We start from the raw sequence: 18,107 nt of genomic DNA on the forward strand, positions 1-18,107 counted from the left end.
CATTGGGGTAGAATTTACTTAAAAATAAATAAACTGGTCTTGCTTTAACAGTCTCTATACTTCTCTTTCATGAAATCATCCATTCATCCTATTAAGATAGTTAGTTGAATGGAGGCAAAAGTAATGGAAAATAGAATGGAATGGAAATACACCCAGTTTAAAGTTTAAAAAAAAAAAAGGAAATACACCTAGTGTAGCACTACTCTATGTATTTGTGTATTCCCATTCATGCATTCCATCAAAAATCACTTATGGTCATTGGAATTCTGGGAAGATGGCCATGCTTGTAGCATAGTTTTTGAATATTCCTGAATGCTTCCTCAACAGGATAACAAGGATAGCATAATCTAAAGCTCTTAAGCAATATCTCTATCTCTATAAAAACTAGTTGATCAGATAAAATTGGGACAAACCATCAATATTAGTGTAGCAAAGGGATCTCCAAAGGAGGAAGCAATAGGGAGAATGTCATGATCCTAAAATTGCCGACAAGTAGTTTCCTTTTTACTTTTTATTTTTTTGCCAACAGGTCTTTTAGAGGCCTTTGCACACTTCATGTCTGACTATAAAGGGTTTATGATAAGGTTCTTTATAGCTCTCTGGGCTCTGAAGCCTCCAAAATTAACCAGCCAAATTTTCCTACCAGTACAAAACCTTACACTGAGAGGAATCGGCTGGGAATTTAATCAAAACCAAGCAGGACAATGATAACAAAGACAAAAGGAAAAAAACAGATAAAAGTGGGAAGGGGGACCAGAGCCAAGCAATCTTGAAAGTATCCCAAGGGCCAGCTTTTTAAATGATTTATGAAAAAAAACAGAAAAGAGAGGTATAGACCCCAAAATCTGTCCCAGTCCACATTTCAATCTTAAAAATTCAAGAACAGGGATCCCTGGGTGGCGCAGCGGTTTGGCGCCTGCCTTTGGCCCAGGGCGCGATCCTGGAGACCCGGGATCGAATCCCATATCGGGCTCCCGGTGCATGGAGCCTGCTTCTCCCTCTGCCTGTGTCTCTGCCTCTCTCTCTTTCTCTCTGTGTGACTATCATGAATAAATAAAAATTTAAAAAAAAAATTAAAAAAAAAAATTCAAGAACATTCATTTCAAGTATAGGTCAGTAATAGAAAGGATTGTGGTTAAATCCTACAAAGGTACTATAATTCAAGATTGTATTTTTTCTTATAATCCAGAAGCTGTATTAAGGGTGAAAATAATTAAAGTATGCTAATATTATTATGGGTCATAGTAAGATAGCAATATTGCATTCCAGAGAGTAATACCATTTTTTACAAGGTCATCTTAGGGTTAGTAGTATGAGTACCTGTTTGACTACAGCTTTACCAGATTGGATGATTTTGTTATCCTAAAGGAATTAGTTTAAAATTCATTGCTCATTGTTTTAATTTGCAATTTTAATTAATTATTTTAATTTTTATTTTAACTCGTGTATCATTAAAAAACAATCATATTAATTTCAAGGGTACGATGTGATTCAACAATTCTATACATTACTCAGTGCTCATTACGACAAGTGTACTCTTAATTCCCTTTACCTATTTTACCTATACTCCCCCACCTACTTCCCCTCTGGCAATTGCCAGTTTGTTCTCTATATTTAAGAGTTTGCTTTTTTTTGTTTGTCTCTTTTTATCTTTGTTTTGTTTCTTAAATTCCACATATGAGCGAAATTATAGGGTATTTGTCTTTCTCTGACCTACTTATTTTAATGAAAACACTAATTCAAAAAGATATATGTACCCCTGTGTTTATTGTAGCATTATTTATAATAGCCAAGATATGGAAGCAGCTCAAGTGTCCATCCACACAATGGAATATTGTTCAGCCATTAAAAATAATGCAATAGTGCCATTTACAACAACATGGATGGATCTAGAGAGCTTAATTTGTGTTTTTTAAATGATTAGGCATGTTGAGTGTTTTCCCAAATATTTGTATAACATTATTGATATTTATGTGTATAAATGTGAATAAAACTCTAAACCTCTATGTAACTTCAAATATCTAATTGTTGCTTGTTTATATCTGTTTATCCGTTGGATCCTAATGTTTTTCTTACATTTAGGATCGTTTGGTTATATTGCTTATAATATTATAGAAATATTAACCATTTGTTTAAAATAGTTTCTTCTAACTTATTTTTACTACATTACTTCAGAAATGTTTAATTATTTGAAGGTTGGTTTTTTTATGATTTTCTTTGGTTCTTAAAATCTAAGAAAAACTATAATTTCTGAATATATATGGTAAATATTCAGAATAATTTTCCAAAGAACATTTAAATACTGATCGTTGTTACATTTCTAGGAAGTCACTAATAACCTGAGGCTAATTTTCCATGAGAGACATTTAAAAATAGCATTATTTTGAATAAAATACTTCATAAAGATAGTTGCATTATATATTATACAATGGAAACTGGGCATGTGTACAAGTGATAATCTTTTGTACCTTTGTTGTTTAGAGAAGGCGAAGGGATAGTGCAGAGGGAGGGGCAGAGAGAGAATCTTTTTTTTTTTTTTTTTTTTTTTTTTTTTTGCAGAGAGAGAATCTTAAACAGACTCCATGCCTAGTGAGGAGCCTTACCCCACAGGGCTGGATCTCACAACCCTGAGATCATGACCTGAGCCAAAATCAAGAGTTGAACACTTAGCCAACTGAGCCACCCAGGCATCCCTGTACCTTTGTTTTAAAGTACCCTAGGAAAAAGAAAAATAAAGTACCCTAGAAGAAAAAACAAGATGAAATCAGAGAAGGAGACAAACTGTAAGAGACTCTGAATCATAGGAAGCAAACTGAGGGTTACTGAGGGGAGAGGGGTATGTGACTAGGGTAACTGGGTGATGGACATTAAGGAGGGCATGTAATGTGCTGAGCACTGGGCATTATGTAAGACTGATTAATCACTGACCTCTGCCTCTGAAACTAATAATATATGTTAATGAATTGAATTTAGATTTTTAAAAAATTCCCTTGGGAAAAAAGAAGTAAAAAAAATAAAGTACTCTAGAACCAATACAGTTGACAATAGCCAGGAAATTAAAACAACAAAATTAATATATTCTTAAATTCCATTATAGAGTGGTGAAAGAACAAATTATTTTTGTTTTGTTTTGTTGTACAGTGATGAAATTTACTTGGTGAATTATAAGGATTCTATGATAGTTCTATTGACCAGATTAATTATCTGGAAAAAAAATCCCATATTTTGGTATAAAGATTAAAATATTTGGTAAAAAAGTGTATTTTTAAGTTTTTTATATTTAAAAAATCTGTGTCATTTTTTAAGCCAATGTATATATAGTGTATATGCAAAAAATAGAAAATGCTGAAATTTGGAGGTTTGGATAAAATATCTACTTGCAGGTATTATATGTTTCTTTTCTTTGATCTAAAAATTATTTTCCAATTGTAGCTTAAACATTTTTGTAATATTTCTAGATAATTGACATCCTGATTAAATGTCCATTGTAGTTAAGGGTTTATGAGTTGATTTTTTTTGGCTGTGTTGTTTGTAGTTTTAAGGGAAACTAAGGTTAAAACATAGGTTTATGGAATTTATCTTTCTTCTTTTTTTTTTTTTTTTTTTTTTATTTGACAGAGGGTGAGCACAAGCAGGGTAAGTGGGAGGGAGAGGGAGAAACAGGATGTGGGGCTTGATCCCAAGACTCTGGGATCATGACCAGAACTGAAGGCAGAGACTTAACTGACTGAGCCACCCAGGTGCCCCTGGAATTTATCTTTCTTGTGAAATTTTATTTTACTTATTTATTTATTTTTAAAAGAGATTTACTTGTTTATTTTAGATAGCATAAGCGCTAGTGGGAGGGGCAGAGAGAGAAGGAGAGAGGATCTCTACTAGACTCCATGGTGAGCACAGAAACCAACATGGGACTGGATTTTATGACCTTCAGATCATGACCTGAACTGAAACCAAGAGTTGGACATTTAATCAACTGCGCCCTCCGGATGCCCCTCTTGTGAAATTTTAGAAGTAGTACCATTAAAATTACAACAAACAATATTTTCATGGTACGTTTTCTTTTTTTAAGGATTTTATATATGTATTTATTTGAGATAATGAGAGAGAGTACAAGCACAAGGAGGGAAAGGGACAAGCAGACTAAGCACTGAGTGGAGGGCTGGACACAGGGCTCCATCTTGTTACCCAGAGATCATGACCTGAGTTGAAATCAAAAGTCAGTGCTAACCTGACTGAGCCACCCAGGATCCCCTAGGTTTTTGTTTTTGTTTTTGCTGTAATAGATCATAGCTGAAATGAGATTAATATTTGTACTTTTTTATGTGGAAATGAATATCCATGTTTCAAGAAAAAACTACAATGAATATTTGTGAAAGATTATTAAAAAAGTATTCTTCTTTAAGGATTGTAGTGTTAGTCTGTGTAGTTGATTAAATTGTGGATAATTTATCATAAATTAACCTCAAAAAAGAGTTAAATATTTAAAGTTTCATTTTGAACTAAGTACTTAAATCTTTTAAAATTACACTTAAGAAACTGAACAAAATTTTAATTCATAATATTATCTATATGTAATAATGGTTTCTAAAGTAGCTTGGAGAGGTAACAGTTTAACAGAAAGAGCATCTTGGTTTGAATCTTGCTTTTGCCACTTACTATATGGCACTGAGTACTTCATTTCTCTTATCTTCAGCTTTCTAATCTATAAAATGGAGGTATATTTATCAAGTATAAGGCAGACATTCAGTTCTTGAGATTTTAAAAAAATTCTGGATGTATCTTAAAATTGATGGTGTATTATATTTAATTGTGTTTTTTCTTTCTTTAGCATTACAGAAAATAATGGTGCTTCTTTTAATCAATGTCTTAGGTTAAGTGAAATACAGTAAAAATGCCAACTTTCTAGAATTGTTTTGAAGTTGGAATTGGATAATATATATAAAGTACAAAGCACATGGAAGACACTCCTTAAGTCTGGTTTTTCTTTTCTTTTTTCTTAGTGACAAGAGTTATGTTAAGTTTCTTGTTTGGTTGATTTGGGGGTTGATTGCTTTAGCAGGATATTCAGAAGTTTAAAGGTCTTAGATAAAGACTCATGGCTCAATATTATAAGCTTCTATGTCAAACCATCTTGTTATCTGTGTTACTGAGATACTTTAGCTTTGGAGAAACGACTATATTTTGGCTAAGTATTATATTAGTTAACCCTTATATAGTACCCTCTTTAGGCTGGGAACTGTTCTGTTTTTCCTACATATTTTATACCTTCAAATACCCATGTAGGATGAGTAGTAGTATTCCTTTTTTTATAAACGAGGAAGGTAGGGCAGAGAGGTTAACTTACCCAAATTTCTACAGTTAGACCTATAAAAAAATTAAGCAAACCAATACAAGAGAAGCCAAAAAAGATAGCACAGGAAGCAAGAAGCCCCCTTGCATATATTTGACTGATAATCTTTGGAATATTTTTCAGCTGGGAAAGAATGCTTCACAAGTTTTAAATCTTGACTCTGCAACCGACTAAGGTGGAATCTGAATCAAGTGATAAAGATTCAGCCAACAACTTATCCTTTCTGCTTTGACTGAAGGAGCATTTCAGTGTCTCAAGTAATACAGTCTGAGGCAATGTAAGAATTGGCAAATTTTATCCTATTGACTGCCAAATTGGAGTCTCTTTCTTTAACTGCTGATGTAACATAAAAATAACTTAATGGATTTTGAGTAGAGAGAAATGGAATAAACTTCTTAAGCCTCTGTGAGAAACATCTCATCGGAGTGGAAATAGGAGGGTAAGGTAGCCAAAGTTTACCCCTTCTTGTAAAGCTTTGGCAGCTTTATTCTGAATTCAATCTGATAATGGCAGATTATTTTTTAAATATTATTTCTGCTTAAGATATAATTTCTCCACCTCCCGACCAAAAAAGTTGTCACCAGCATTCTACCATGCACAAAGTTTCAGAAAGAAAAGTTGATATCAGGAAGAAGAGATATATTTAGAATATACTATAATCAGATTATGGAGTCATTTTTTCTTAAGATTTAAATTATTTTTTTAGTTTTTATTTAAATTCAGTTTGCCAACATATAGTATAACACTCACTGCTCCTTAAGATTTTTTAAAAATAAATTTATTTTTTATTGGTGTTCAATTTACCAACATACAGAATAACACCCATTGCTCATCCTGTCAAGTGCCCCCCTCAGTGCCCGTCACCCATTCACCCCCACCCCCCGCCCTCCTCCCCTTCCACCACCCCTAGTTCGTTTCTCAGAGTTAGGAGTCTTTATGTTCTGTCTCCCTTTCTGATATTTCCTGCACATTTCTTCTCCCTTCCCTTCTATTCCCTTTTACTATTATTTATATTCCCCAAATGAATGAGAACATATAATGTTTGTCCTTTTCCGATTGACTGACTTCACTCAGCATAATACCCTCCAGTTCCATCCACGTTGAAGCAAATAGTGGGTATTTGTCGTTTCTAATGGCTGAGTAATATTCCATTGTATACATAAACCACATCTTCTTTATCCATTCATCTTTCGATGGACATCGAGGCTCCTTCCACAGTTTGGCTATTGTGGACATTGCTGCTATAAACATCGGGGTGCAGGTGTCCCGGCGTTTCATTGCATCTGAATCTTTGGGGTAAATCCCCAGCAGTGCAATTGCTGGGTCGTAGGGCAGGTCTATTTTTAACTCTTTGAGGAACCTCCACACAGTTTTCCAGAGTGGCTGCACCAGTTCACATTCCCACCAACAGTGTAAGAGGGTTCCCTTTTCTCCACATCCTCTCCAACATTTGTGGTTTCCTGCCTTGTTAATTTGCCCCATTCTCACTGGTGTGAGGTGGTATCTCATTGTGGTTTTGATTTGTATTTCCCTGATGGCAAGTGATGCAGAGCATTTTCTCATGTGCATGTTGGCCATGTCTATGTCTTCCTCTGTGAGATTTCTGTTCATGTCTTTTGCCCATTTCATGATTGGATTGTTTGTTTCTTTGGTGTTGAGTTTAATAAGTTCTTTATAGATCTTGGAAACTAGCCTTTTATCTGATACGTCATTTGCAAATATCTTCTCGCATTCTGTAGGTTGTCTTTTAGTTTTGTTGACTGTATCCTTTGCTGTGCAAAAGCTTCTTATCTTGGGATCCCTGGGTGGCGCAGCGGTTTGGCGCCTGCCTTTGGCTCAGGGCGTGATCCTGGAGACCCGGGATCGAATCCCACATCAGGCTCCTGGTGCATGGAGCCTGCTTCTCCCTCTGCCTGTGTCTCTGCCTCTCTTTCTCTCTCTGTGACTATCATAAATAAATAAAAATTAAAAAAAAAAAAGCTTCTTATCTTGATGAAGTCCCACTAGTTCATTTTTGCTTTTGTTTCTTTTGCCTTCGTGGATGTATCTTGCAAGAAGTTACTGTGGCCGAGTTCAAAAAGGGTGTTGCCTGTGTTCTCCTCTAGGATTTTGATGGAATCTTGTCTCACATTTAGATCTTTCATCCATTTTGAGTTTATTTTTGTGTATGGTGAAAGAGAGTGGTCTAGTTTCATTCTTCTGCATGTGGATGTCCAATTTTCCCAGCACCATTTATTGAAGAGACCGTCTTTCTTCCAATGGATAGTCTTTCCTTCTTTATCGAATATTAGTTGACCATAAAGTTGAGGGTCTACTTCTGGGTTCTCTATTCTGTTCCATTGATCTATGTGTCTGTTTTTATGCTAGTACCACACTGTCTTGATGACCACAGCTTTGTAGTACAACCTGAAATCTGGCATTGTGATGCCCCCAGATATGGTTTTCTTTTTTAAAATTCCCCTGGCTATTCGGGGTCTTTTCTGATTCCACACAAATCTTAAAATAATTTGTTCTAACTCTCTGAAGAAAGTCCATGGTATTCCTTAAGATTTTAATTAAAACTATACTATATGCTTTATGTACAAAGATATTCATAATCTTTGTGTATGAGTGAAAAAATGAAAATAACCTTAGACAACTATCAGATAATGGTTAAGTAAATTATACATGGAATATTATGCTAGTTTTTAAATTAATGCTTATGGTACTTCTCCTGGGCATTGTGGAGTAATGGGGGTGAGATTTATTCTTTTGCCTAAAACTGGAAGAAAACCAAGCAATAGATTAAAATAGTGATTTTTGAGACATACTAAGAATAGTATATAACTAATAAAAAAGGGAAGCAAAATGAGCTCTTTAGTTGCCTGGAAACAATTTCCAGGCTACAGTGCAGGGAAGAGGGACCCAAAAGAGTCTGACTGTCTTACTAATTTGAGCTGGAAAATGGAGGGCTGACTACTAGAGAGGATGTTCATGTACAGAAAAAGAGAGAGTTTCCAGGATATGCAGAGAGATCTCTTTGTCTGAACACTAATCTCTGTATGTGAGAGAATGGAAATTAGCAAGCTGAAGAAAGAAATACGAGAAAGCAGTAGGTGAAACAATTTCTGGAGTTGGCATAGGACTAAGAATATATCATTTACTATAAGTCAGAGTGGGAAGAAAATGCGGTTATGGGACATAATATAGTAGAGGCCTCAGAAGGATTTCACTTTAGTAGTGAGGCTAACTGAAACTACAGGCTGGTCTGCCCCTGGCTTAACAGAACTTTAAAAGTGAGTCTTGAAAGGATCAAATTGATTCCACATAACTTAATGCCAAAACTAAGTCTAACATAATTTTTTTTTTTTGTCTAACATAATTTAAAGAACACAACAAAAGCAGAGTAAAATTCACAATGTCTGCCTGATTGTGAAAGTCTTTTAAGCATGAAAAGATAGTAGGAAAATATGACCCATAACATGGAGAAAAACCTGTCAATGAAAGCAGTTGCAGAAATGATAGAGATGAAAGTAGCTATTATAAATATATTCTGTATATTCAAGAAAGTCGAGGAAAACATAAATATAATGGAGAGGGAAATGGAAGATGCAGAAAGACCCAAATGGAATTTCTAGAAAGAGAATAATATCTAAAATGAAAATATACTGGATAGGATTAGTAGCAGATTGGACATTGTATAAGAAAAGCATAGTGAACTGGAATATGTAGCAAGTAAGCCTAATAAAAATGAAGCACAGATCATAAAAAGTCTGAATAAAAATCAGCAGAAACCCAGTGAACTAAGGGAAAATATCAAGCAATGTAGCATGTATATATTTGGAATCCCAGATAGAAGAGAAAAAGCAAGAGACAGAGGAAAATATAGAAAAAAATTAATAAATGTTGGCTGAAATTTTAAACATCTGATGAAGACTAGAAACCAAAGTTTTTCAGCCTTTGCACCATTGACATTTAGGGCTGGCTAATTCTTTGTTGTAGAGGGCTGTCTCCTGCGTTTTAAGATGTCTAGCAGCATCTCTGCTCTGGACTCTACTCACTAGATACCAATTGGATCACCCACTTGCAACAACTAAAAATTAGCTCAGACATTGGAAGATATTTCTGATGGAGAGATGGGAGGCAAAAAAGAATCTCCCCTAATTGAGAATCGCTGTCATAAATTCATAGATCAAAGAAGTTCAATGAATCCTAAGCAGCAGAAACATAAAACCATACCAAGACATAAATTGTTGAAAACCAGTGAAAAAGAAAATCTTAAAGCACTAGACAATAAACATGATACAGAGGAACAAAGGTAAGAACTAGAGCAGTCTTTTTCAGAAGTCTGAAGTCAATAAGGACATCAAAAGGAAAAAAAAGCTCTCAACTTTTAATTTTATACCACTTAAAGTAGCTTTCAAAAATGAAGGTGAAATTTACTATGATAATGGACATTAGGGATCCCTGGGTGGCGCAGCGGTTTGGCGCCTGCCTTTGGCCCGGGGTGCGATCCTGGAGACCCGGGATCAAATCCCACATCGGGCTCCCTGCATGGAGCCTGCTTCTCCCTCTGCCTATGTCTCTGCCTCTCTCTCTCTCTCTGTGTGACTATCATGAATAAATAAATAAAATCTTAAAAAAAATAATGGACATTAATAAAAACCTACAGATAACTTTACAATCAGTGCTGAAAGACAAAGCTTTCCTCTTCAGATCAGGAGTAAGACAAGAATGTTTGTTGTTACCAATACTATTCAACATTGTACTGTAAATTCTAGCCAGAGCAATTAGACGAGAAAAAGAAATGAGAAGCATCCAAATTGGAAGGAAAAAGTAAAAATATCTCTGTTGACAGATAACATGATTCTATATATAGAAAATTTAAAGAATTCACAAAAAAACTGCTAGAGTCAATAGGCAAATTCAGCAAAGTTACAAGATACTAGAGCGACATATATTGTTAGTGAATACCCCAAAATGGAAACTAAGGAAACAATTCCATATATAATAGCATCCAAAAGAATAAAATACCTGGTAATAATTTTAACCAAGGAGGGGAAAGATTTTACACTGAAAACTATAAACCATTGCTGGAACAAATTAATGAAGACCTAAATAAATGGAGAGATACCCCATGTTCACAGAATGTAAGATTTTAGTGTTAAGATGGCAGTACTACCTAAAGTGATCTACAGATTCAATGTAATCTTTATCAAAATTCTAACTTCCATTTTTGCAGAAATGAAAGCGCCTATTCTCAAATTCATATGGAATTGCAGAGGGCTCCAAATGAGCAAAACAGTATTGCAGAAGAATAGAATTGGATGATTCACACTTGAATTTCAAAACTTGCTACAAAGCTACTGTTATTAAAACAGTGTGGTATTGGCATAAGGGTAAACATAAGAGACCAGTGGAATAAAAGTGAGTGTATAAATAAACCCTCATATTTATGATTGGTTGATTTTCAACAAGGAGTCCAAGACTATTCAATGGAGGAGGAATAATCTTTTAAATGATGCTGAGACAACTGGATATCTACATGCAAAAGCATAAAGGTACATCCCTTTCTCACACTATATACAAAAATTAACACAAAATGGATCAATGACCTAAATAATGAGTTAATACTATAAAACTCTTCGAAGTAAACCTAGGGATATATTTTCATAATTTTGGACTTGCCTATGGATTCTTAGATTTGACAGCAAAAACACAACCAAAGAAAAAATAGGTAAGTAGAATTTGATATTTAAAACTTTTAGTTTTGATATTTAAAACTATTCTCAAGAACCTGAAAGACATCCTGCCTGCAGAGTGGGAGAAAATATTTGCAAATCCTATATCTGATAAAGATCTGTTATCCTGAATATATAAATAACTTTTACAACTCAACAACAAAAGATAACTCATAAATAGGTGAAGGACTTGAATAGACATTTCTCCAAAAAGAAGAGCTCACAATCACATTTGTTATTAGGGAAATGTGCATCATAACCACAATGAGATAACTACTCACTAGATAACTACTTCAGTAAGTAGTTATACTTAGTATACTAAGATGAGGATAAAAAGGACAGAAATAACAAGTATTGGCAAGTATGTGGAGATATTGGAAACATCTTATTTTGCCAGTGGGAATGTAAAATAGTGCAGCTGTTATGGAAAATCGTTTTGATAGTGTCTCAAAAAGTTAAACATAGAATTACCATATGACCCAGCAATTCTCCTCTTGGGTATATACCCAGAAGAATTGAAAACCAGAATTCAACTTTCTGTACACAAATGTTCATAGCAGCATAATAGCCTAAAAGGCACACAAAATCCAGATATCCATCAACTAATGAATGGATAAACAAAATGAGGTTATATACATACAATAGAATATTACTCAACCATAGAAAGGAATGAAGTACATGAATGATACTTTCTAACATGTAGACGAACCTCAAAAATATGCTAAGTGAAAGAAGCCAGACATCAAAGGTCACATAATGAATGATTCCATTTGTATGAAATACCCAGAATGGGTGAATCCATGGAAACAGAAAGTAGATTGGTGATTGCCAGGGTTTTAGGGAGAAGGAGCAATGGAGTGACTGCAATGGGTTTAAGATTTTCTTTTGGAATGATGAAAATGTTTGGAGACTAAATAGAGGTAGTACTTGTACAACATTGTGAATGTACTAAATGCCACTCAATTGTATGGAGACTAAATAGAGGTAGTACTTGTACAACATTGTGAATGTACTAAATGCCACTCAATTGTATGCTTTAAAATAGTTAATTTTGTTATGTGAATATGTTAATACAAAAAAAGGAGGGTAAAATAAACACTTTTTCCACAGATAGAAGCAGAGATAATCCATTGCTGACTGATCTGCACTATAATAAACACTAAAGGAACTTCTTTAGGTAAGAGGAAATATATATTAAATGGAAATTTGGACCTACATAAAAGAATGAAGAGAAACTAGAAGTGCTGAATATATATGGGTAAATATAAAAGACGTTTTTGCATTTTAAAATATCTTTAAAAGAAAATCAAACTTCCAGTGTTAGCTCTGCATGTAAAGAACATGGAAATCATCACTCCTGTCCTCAACAGCAACAAAAATCTGACCAAACTAAAAATCAAGAACTATCCTTGGATCCTTCTGAGATTTGAGATTATGAGGAAGCTACTTGTCAAACTGGAAAGACAGATGAATACAGAGAATCACACTTGAAAACAACTTATTGGAAGCAGAAGCACTTTGAGCTATAAACTAACTGGCTTAAATGGTAATAGATTCCTGGAGGCCAAGTGGACAAGCTTGGGAGTTAAAAACTCCTGGGGCCCAGTCTTAGGAGGGCTCCCTATTTCTATTAATTTTGCCCAGAGTCCCACCATGCTCTTAGGAAGAAGATTGGAGAAAAATCTTGTGTTTTGAGCCAGGGAAGGTTGAACATAATTAACACTACTGAACTATATACTTAAAAATGGTTACAGTGGTAAATTGTGTGTGTGTGTGTGTGTGTGTGTGTGTGTATTTATAACAATTAAAAATTTAAAAAAGAAATGAGCTATCAAACCAAGAAAAGACATGGAGGAACCTTAATTACATATTGCTAAGTGAAAGAAACCAATCTGAAAGATTATATACTATATGATCCAACTATCTGATACTCTGGGAAAGATAATATGGAAACCATGGAAAGATCAGTATTTGCCAGAGTTTCCGTGGGAGTTAGGGATAAATAGGTGAAGTACCAGATTTTTAGGGCAATGAAAGTATTCTCAATGATACTGTAATGGTGAATACATGTCATTATACATTTGTCAAAACTCAGATACAACACAAAGAATGAACCCTACTGTAAACTATGGACCTTAATTAATAACATGTACCACATGTAATGCAAGATGTTAATAATAGGAGAAAGTTTGGGGGAGGTAAGCATATGAGAACTTTAGCTTACATACTTTTCACTCAGTATTCTATAACCTGAAACTGCTCTAAAAAATAAAGGCTATTAATTAAATAAAAAAGAAAACTGTATTCATCCCTTTTCAAAATACATATAACTCTGAATTACTAGTGTGCTTTTTCATGGCTAATAATTGCCAAGCGGATTGCAGGTATTCTTCTAAATTGCCTGTTTCACTCACGTTAAGAGCTTCACTGAGTGACACCAACAGAAACTTTGTCTTGTGAACAACCTTGTGTTCTTGCCTCTAGTCTTGCCCCCTAAAATACATTAATTAGCCTTCAGCAAAGTACTTAAGTTCTCTAACATTCTAAGCATATCCTCACCATAGGGCCTTTGTACTATACTAGCTGTTTCCTATATATCAAAGTCTCCCCCAGATATATGCAAGGCTCACTTCTTTACTTCCCTTGTCTTTATTCAAAGGACCTTTTCGGTGAGGCCCTAAAATTGCAGTTTTCTTCCTCACATTTATTCTTTTTCCATAACACTGATCACTTAATATTAGAAAACTTACTTATTTCTGCCTCTCTCAGACACTACATGATTTCAGTGTGTTAATTTTGTATCCTGCAACTTTGCTGTATTTGTTCATTAGTTCTATCAGTTTCTTGTGTATATATATGTGTGTATGTGGAGGGGATCTTTAGGGTTTTCTGCATATAATATCATGTCTGTGAATGGGGATTTTACTACTTCTTTTCCAATTTGCATACTTTTTTTTTTTTTTTTTAAATTCTGCCTAATTGTTTTGGCTATTTAGGACTTCAGTACTTCTGGGCTTCCAGAAATATTATGAGTAGGCATCTTTGCCTTGTTGCTGATCTTTGAGAAAAAGCTTTCAGTTTTTTTACTATTGAGTATGAAGTTAGCTATGGGCTTTTTGTATTTGGCTTTATTGTATTGAAATAATTTCCTTCTATTTCTAGTTTACTGAGTTTTTTTTTTTTTTATCATGAGAGGGTGTTGAATTTTGTCAAATACTTTTTCTGTACCAGTTGAGATGATCACTTAGTTTTTCTTCATTTTGTTAATGTTGTATGTTCCACTGATCAATTTTCATACGTTGAACCATACCATCCTTATGTTCAGAAGAACAAATCCTATTTGGTCATGGTATATAGTCCTTTTAATGTACTGCTGTATTCAGTTAGCTAGTATTTAGTTGAGAATTTTTTCATCAGTATTCCTCACATATTACTCTATAATTTTCTTCTAGTTTCTGTGTCTGTCTTTGGTATCAACGTGTTATGAGGTTAGGTTTGTTGCCTCCTCTTCAGTTTTTTGGTAGAGTTTGAAAAGGATTTGTGTTAATTCTTTAAATATTTGTTAAAATTCCTTAGTGAAGTCTTCTGGTCCTGGGCTTTTCTTCATTGGGAGATTTTAAGTTTCTGACTAATCTCCTTAATGATTATAGGTCTCTTCACATTTTTTATTCATAATTGTATCATGATAGGTTGTATATGTCCAGGAATTTATGCATTTTCTCTAGGTTATTCAAATTGTTGGCATACAGTTGTTCATAATAGTCTCTTAAAATCTTTTTTAAAATTCTGTGGTATCGGGCAGCCCCGGTGGCACTGCGGTTTGGCGCCGCCTGCAGCCCGGGGTGTGATCCTGGAGACCCGGGATCGAGTCCCACATCGGGCTTCCTGCATGGAGCCTGCTTCTCCCTCTGCCTGTGTCTCTGCCTCTCTCTCGCTCTCTCTGAATGAATAAATAAATAAATCTTAAAAAAAAATAAATAAAATTCTGTGGTATCAATTGTAAAGTCTCCTTTTTAATTAATGATTTTAGTTGTTTACTATTATTTTTCTTAGTTAATATAGAACAGCTCATTTCTTTTTATCAGAAAATATTCTGTTATATAGATGTACCACAGTTTATCTGTTTCTCTGTTCACCTATTGAAGGACATTTTTGTTGCTTCTAGGTTTTGCCTGTTACAAAAAAAAAACTACTTTAAATATTGATGTTTTGTGGATATAAATTTTCAATTTTGGGAGGTAAATACCTAGAAGCAAGATTGCTGGATCATATATATATATGTTTACTTTTAGAAGAACTGCCAAACCATCTTCCAAAGTGGTGATTCCATTTTACATTTCATCCAGCAACAATTGAGAGTTCCTGGTGCTTTCACATTTTTTACCAGCATTGGGTATTGTCAGTCTTTGTATTTTAGCCATTCTAGAGGTGTGTTGTAATATCTCATTGTTTTAATTTGCACTTCCCTAACAATGTATGATGTTTGACATCTTTTTATTTGCTTATATTGCCATCTGTGTATCTTCTTTGATGAGGTGTGTGTTCAGATCTTTTGCCCATGTTTAAAATTGCATTATTTATGCTATGTTGAATGAAAGTGATGAAAGTGGTCATTCTTGTCTTGTTCTTCATCTTAGAGGAAAAGCCTTGAGCTTTTGACAATCAAGTATGATGTTAGCTGTGGGTTTGTCCTATATGCCCTTTATTATATTGAGTTATGTTTCCTCTATACTCACATTGTTGAGAATTTTTGTCATGAATGGATGTTGAATTTTGTCAAATGCTTTTTCTACTTCTATTAAGATGATCATATGATTTTTATCCTTCAGTTTATTAATGTGGTGCTGCATCATGTTAATTGATTTGTGAATGTTGAACCTCCTTGTATCCCTGAAATAAATCTCACTTGATCATGATATATGATCTTTTAATATTTTGTTGAATTTAGTTTTGCTCATTTTTCTTTTGAGGATTTTTGTATCTATGTTCATTAGGGTATTAGGATTTAATTTTTTTTCTTATTGTTGAGTTTTAAGAGGATTTTATTTTTTTTAAATTTAAGAAGATTTATTTATTCATAAGATAAATTAATAAATTTATTAAAATAAATTAATAAACAAATTTATAAAAATAAAATTTATAAAATAAATTAATAAATTTATTAATTTAATAAATAAATTCACACAGAGAGGTGAGACACAGGCAGAGGGAGAATGGGGCTCCTTTTGGGGAGCCCGATGTGGTACTTGATCCCAGGGCTCTGGGATCATGCTCTGAGCCGAAGGCAGACGCTCAACCACTGAGCCACCCAGGCATCCCAAGTTTTAAGAGGATTTAAAAAATATATTTTGTCTGCCAGTCTTTCATCAGATAGCCGTTTTGCAAAGATTTTTTTCCCTCAATTTGTGGTTTGTCATTCTTTTAACAGTATGTTTCAGAGAACAGACATTTTTAATTTTAATAAAGACATCAATTTTTTTCTCTCATGATCATGCCTCTAGTGTTTTTTGTTTTTTGGTTTTTTTTTTGTTAAGATTTATTTGTTTTAGAGAGAGCGCAAGTGTAACTGCATCAGGGAGAGGCATAGGGAGAGGAAGAGAAAGAACCTCAAGCAGACTCCTCACTTAGAGGGACTTCATCTCGCCACCGGTGAAATCATGACCTGAGCCAAAACCAAGAGTTGGATGCTCAACCAGCTGAGCCACCCAGGCGCCCCTTGGTGTTGTATTTTAAAAAGTCATTGCCAATCCAGGGTCATCTTGATTTTCCCCTGTGTTATCTTGGAATCAGTTCTTGGTCAGGAAGCTGTACTTGCAGCACAGTTTTCTCTTTTCAGTTTTGTTAGACATTTAGCATGTCTTAAACACCAGGTATGTTTCAACTTTATCATACTAAGGGAGTATGTATTTAGAACACAATTAGATTAAATAAGTTCTCCCTTTGGTTGTGGCTTTTTTAGTATAAAGAAAATATTGTCTATCCTGAAAATTCTTTGCAGCATTTATTCTCTAAGAATGGTCCTCAGGGAAGAGAGGGATCTAGCATTTACTTGGTGCTTCTTATTTGCCAGCATGGAGTACTGTACTTGGTCATTTAATCATGACAGTAGTTGTTTATGACTTTGTAACTTTGTTTCTGTCATAAACTCATAACTGTATTGATGCATTTCAAAAGTTTCCACCCTTTCTCAAAACTTGTTGTCCATGATGTTAGGAACTCATAGAATATGCTGTCTATAGGATCTTTTTCCTTTTCCCAGCGGTTGGCCAACCAAAAGTAACAAAAAAAGTAACAATAATAAAACAAAAACTCCTTCTTTAAAGAACAGGAAAGAAGAAAACCCAGGTATATGAGGACTGCCTGTATTTTTCTTAAGTAAAACTAATTAGTCAAATTGAACAATAAAAGCATTAGTTTTGATTCTAAGATATTTATGTTCAGAATTTTGATTTTTTGTGGGGTGCCCTGACCTAAAAACTGTCATTGTTGCAGGAGATATGGGCTTTTGCGGAGGTTGCAGTTTGAACCTTTTAGGTTATAGTAATAACATCCAAGTTTACTTCTTCCATGTTATGTTTTAGAAGAGTCTTATTTCTTTTCTTTTTTTTTTTTTGAGAAGAGTCTTATTTCTAAATTTAATCTTAATTTTGTGCTTTTTGAGAATATTGAGGGTCAAGACCTATTGAATTTGATTTTGGAAAGTTTTTCCCTAACAATTTGCTCTTTTTTCATTTACTGTAGATCCTAACTTTCTGGGGCAGCCCGGTTGCCCAGCAGTTTAGTGCTGCCTTCAGCCCAGGGTGTGATCCTGGGGATCCGGGATTGAGTCCCACGTCGGTCTCCCTGCGTGGAGCCTGCTTTTCTCTCTGCCTGTGTCTCTGCCTCTCTTTCTCTCTCTCTGTGTCTGTCATGAATAAATAAAATCTTAAAAAAAAAAAGAATGTATTAGATCATAACTTCCTTTCTTCTCTCTTCCATCTTCTCTCTTCTTGCTACCTAAAAAGGTTTATTTTTATTTTCTATTTATTTAATTTATT

The 18,107-nt window shown here is 34.3% G+C and overlaps 1 protein-coding gene across 14 annotated transcripts in view; it reads left to right on the top strand.

The window, feature by feature from the left end:
* Nucleotides 1-18,107, top strand: part of ACBD6 (acyl-CoA binding domain containing 6) — a 207,755-nt gene that overhangs the window by 59,929 nt on the left and 129,719 nt on the right. The window lies entirely within an intron of this gene.

The sequence above is a fragment of the Canis aureus genome, chromosome 6 (assembly GCF_053574225.1).
Source record: "Canis aureus isolate CA01 chromosome 6, VMU_Caureus_v.1.0, whole genome shotgun sequence".
Classification (NCBI taxonomy): domain Eukaryota; kingdom Metazoa; phylum Chordata; class Mammalia; order Carnivora; family Canidae; genus Canis; species Canis aureus.